The sequence below is a fragment of the Myotis daubentonii genome, chromosome 1 (genome assembly GCF_963259705.1).
Source record: "Myotis daubentonii chromosome 1, mMyoDau2.1, whole genome shotgun sequence".
Taxonomy (NCBI): domain Eukaryota; kingdom Metazoa; phylum Chordata; class Mammalia; order Chiroptera; family Vespertilionidae; genus Myotis; species Myotis daubentonii.
Genome location: NC_081840.1, coordinates 22,332,066 through 22,336,622, shown reverse-complemented (window position 1 = coordinate 22,336,622; position 4,557 = coordinate 22,332,066).

Here is a 4,557-nt window from a genome sequence, read left to right as displayed (position 1 = left end):
GTGCTCTGAAGTAGGTAAGCAAATGTGATTAGTCCCATTCAGTGGGTAAGGAGATCAAACCCAGAAAACAGTCTGGGGAACTCTGTCTGTTTTCTCCACGTTCCCCTGCGTCCTCCCGTCCCCCACCCCTCTGCAGTGGTCTGGGGAGCGCACCCGTTTCATCTTCCTGACGGTAAGCTGGGGTTGAGTGGGGGTAGACAGTGTGCGAGTGTGCATGTACCATAGGCAGCATATTGAAAGATGGAACGAAATGACAGGAGAACATAATTGGGACAGTCAGGGTGGAGCTGAGAGCAGCAGGGCACCCCCAGCCGGCGGCAGGCTGGGGTAGCACAAGGCGCACCATCTCCAGGGGGAAGGGAGCATGGTGGGGAAAGCTCCCAGGGTCAGGGTGTTGGCAAACTCGCTTTGGTTAGAAACCAGCAGGAAATGGGGCCGCCTGAGAGAAGACATGGTATATGTCATGGGAGCTTCCGAACGTAGGGCTCCAAGCCCAAGAGCCTAGCAAGGACTTGTTTGTACTCTCTGCTGTCCTTGGGCCAAACAGATCACCTCCCGAACCACACCTGGCACCCTGCGTCCTCAGGCCGCAGAGCCACACTGTGCCGCGAGTTATTACTTTAGAAGCAGTAGCCAGCCAAGGCCCCCAGGGTGTAGTCCCTTCTGTCAGCGAGGCTCCTTCTCACCCCCATATCACTCTGAGCTCCCTCTTCTCACCTCCCAGGGCCCCCCTCCCTCCAAAATGTCCCCTGGGCTCTTTCTCCCCCTCCCCTCCGTGACCTGATGCACTGTGACTTGGTTTCCCTTTGGGCCATCTCAGGTGGAAGCTGCTCTTCACTCTCAGCCGTGGCTCAGGAGATGGGATGGTGGCCTCTGGCTCAATGAACCACAAAGCCCCGCCCTCTCGCATGTAAATTCCTGCTGCCTGCTTTGCACTCCCTTCTTTCTTGGTGCTGTCCGAGGAAGAATGGGGTGCATTCTGAATGGGTGCACCTCATGCATGGAAGACATTGCTCTCCCTCTTCTGGGGACAACTGTACCAGCTGCAAGCCTAAATGTCATCATTATCTGGATGACATTTGGGCCATTCCCTCAACAGCTTGGTCTCTTGCTGTACCCCCCCCACTCCATAGCCACCCCCTGAACCTAGTCATCTTGGAACTGCCCCACATCTGGAATGTTAAATCGAGACATCCTGCAGGCAGGCCACAATCCCACAGCCCCACCTCCATTGCCCCCTTTTCTCTCTTTTTATAAAAATGTTTTTATTGATTTTTAGAGAGTGAGGAAGGGAGAGGGATAGAGCGATAGAAACCTCGAGAAGATAGAAACATCAATGATTGGCTGCCTTCTGCTCGCCCTCTACTGGGGATCAAGCTGCAACCCGGGCATGTGCCCTGCCTGGGAATCAAACCAGGGGCCTCCTGGTTCATGGGTGGACGCTCAACCACGGAGCCACGCCTGCCAGGCTGCTCCATTGTCTCTTCATGACATTCTTTTGGCAAAGACCCAGTCCATAATTAATTCAATTATCTGCACCTCTAAGATACTGGGTGCTGCTGGAAAAAGTCAGACAGCTGACAGATTTTGGGGACTACATAATCAGAGCCTGCATCACAACCAGGCCTTCAAATGGCCCAGAGTTGTCTTCCCTTTCCTTAGTCAACTCCCTCTCTGGAGCTCATCATCAGCTATTTCAGGCCTTTTCCACTCTCCTCAAGACACCACCTTCCCACCCTAGTCAGTTTGGCTCAGTGGGTAGAGTGTCAGCCTGTGGACTGAAGGGTCCCAGGTTCAATTATGGTCAAGGGCACATGGCCGGGTTGTGGGCTTAATCCCCAGTAGGGAGTGTGCAAGAAGGCAGCCAATCAATGATTCTTTCTTATCATTGACTAGAGGCCCAGTGCATGAAATTCGTGAATGGGGGGTGGAGTGGGGGTGGGGGGGTGGGGGGTTGTGTCCCTCAGCCCAGCCTGCACCCTTTTCAATCTGGGACCCCTTGAGGGCAGTCGGACATCCCTCTCACAATCCAGGACTGCTGGCTCCCAACTGTTTTCCTGCCTGCCTGCCTGATTACTCCTAACTGCTCTGCCTGCCAGCCTGATCATCCCCTAACCACTCCCCTGCTGGCCTGATTGACGCCTAACTGCTCCCTTGCCAGCCCGATTGCCCCCAACTGCTCTCCCCTGCTGGCCTGGTCACCCTTAACTGCCCTCCCTTGCAGGCCTGGTTCCCCCCCAACTGCCCTCCCCTGCAGGCCTGGTCACCCCCAACTGCCCTCCCCTGCAGGCCTGGTTCCCCCCCAACTGCCCTCCCCTGCAGGCCTGGTCCCCCCGCAACTGCCCTCCCCTGCCGGCCATCTTGTGTGTTGGAGTGATGATCAATTTGCATATCACTCTTTTATTAGATAGGATGTTTCTATCTCTCTCTCCCTCTCAGAAATAATTAAAAAAAAAAAAAAAAAAAGACACCGCTTTCCCCAGTATCTCCCTCCACATTTGAAGCAGATACACTTAGAGAAAGTAAGAGTTATCTGGCAGAAATTCCATCAACATCCTGATATCAGATAGACTTTATCCTTTCCTCCTTCCTTCTCTGGTTACAATGGGAGGAGTAGGGGTCCAGCTGCTTCGGACCGTTTCCCTCTCCAGCTCCGTGAACCTCATTCGATTGCTTTTTCCATGCACTCGTATCTTATCTTGCATTTCGCCCTCTCTGCTGGCTCCTTCTCATTAGCATTTAAACATGTTTGAGATTCACTCCTTAAAAACAAAATAAAACAAAGCCATCCTCCCCTTTATTCTCACATTCTATCTCTATCTATGTTCATTATCTACTGCTTGTGTAACAAATTTGCCCCAACATTCCAAAACTTAAAACAGCCAACACAAAACGATAAATATTTATTATTTCACCCAGTTTCTGAGGGTCAGGAATCTGGGATCAGCTAAGCAAGATGGCTCGCCTCTCTCATGAGAGTGGAGGCAAGATGGGCAGCAGTTATCTGAAGGTTTGACCAGGGCTGGGGACCTGTTTCCATTGGGGTTCACGCATACGGTTGTTGTAGGCGGCCCCGTTCCTTGTCGTGTCAGCCTCGTGACATGGCAGCTAGCATCCCCCAGAGTGAGTGATCCGAGAGAAAGTGGCTAAAATGGAAGCTGCGATGTTTTTTATACTCGAATCTTGGAAATGACATTCCATGGCTTCTGCTATATTCCATTGGTCCTGCAGGTCAATCCCTGATACAACGTGGGAGGGGACAGCAAGGGTGCGGATACCAGGAGCTGAGGGTGGTTGGGGGGCCATCTTGGAAGCTGGCCACCATACGTCACAGCCAGACTTATTTGAAGAGTTGTGTGCACCGCCGTCTCCACATCTTGCTGCCACCTTTTCTCTCAGGCTGTCCTCACTGAGTCCCCAGGGACTTCCTTATTTTGAAATCCAATGGCTATTGCTCAGTCCTTGTCTCAGGCGGCCTCCCGGCAGCATCCCGCCTCGGTGAGCCCTCCCCCCTCTTTCTTCCTTGGCTTCTGATACTGTCACCGAAAAGGGCACCTGGCCCTAGCGGGTCTGCCTTGGGTTCTTCAATGAAGGAAAAATTTCACAAGTCCGGGTGAATATAGAGGACATTTATTAAAGCTGGGGACAGTGAGACGAGGAGGGGCCTAGGATAACAGGAGAGGGACTAGGTGGGGAAATGAGCCTGGGCTGGTCTGCTTTGGCTCACTGAGAAGTCAGAGAAAAGGGGCTTTGGGGACAGGTTTAGGGGGGGTGCCTAGGATGAACTGCCATTGTCATTGCTGCCTTGGTTGCAAGCCTCGTGGGTTCCCTTAGAGTTTAGGAGGTGCATGCCTGTTGGGGAGCAAGAGGGGGAGGGGAGGGGAGAGGTGAGGGGAGTGTGTTAGAATCTTCGTTTTGGGGGGGTTTAAAGGCTGGGAGTTTAGGGGAGGTCTTAGGAAAGAGCCTCAATAGAATATTCATTAGTTTTATGCTGATGTGCCAAAATGAGATTTATTCCCTTAACTTTATCTGTCCTTGGATGTGGTTGGCAAAGGGCACTAATTGGGTTTCTGCTATCTGTCTCCCTGAGTAGGGTGATTTAAGCTATTTACCCTCTGGTTGGGAAGAAGTGCAAACCATTTGCTCTTTAGTGTCCTTGGTTTGGCTTTGGCTTGTGTGGCTCAGTTGTTTGGAGCATGGCCCCGGTCCTGGGTTTGATTCCGGTCAGGGCATATATCCACATTTTGGGTTCGATCTCCAGGCAGGGAACCCATCGGTTTCTCTCTCTCTCTCCCTCTTCTTCCTTTCTCTCTCAAATCAATAAAAACATGTCGTTGGGTGAAGATTTTTAAAAAAGTGTACTTGGTTTAGGGCAGTGGTCAGCAAATCGTGGCTCGCGAGCCACATGCGGCTCTTTGGCCCCTTGAGTGTGGCTCTTCCACAAAATACCACGTGCGGGAGTGCACGTACAGTGCGAAATTGACTTAAAACTTTAAGCAAAGTTTATTAAGTTAATTTTAGGGAACATTGTGGAGTGAAAGAAGACGTAGTGTTGAG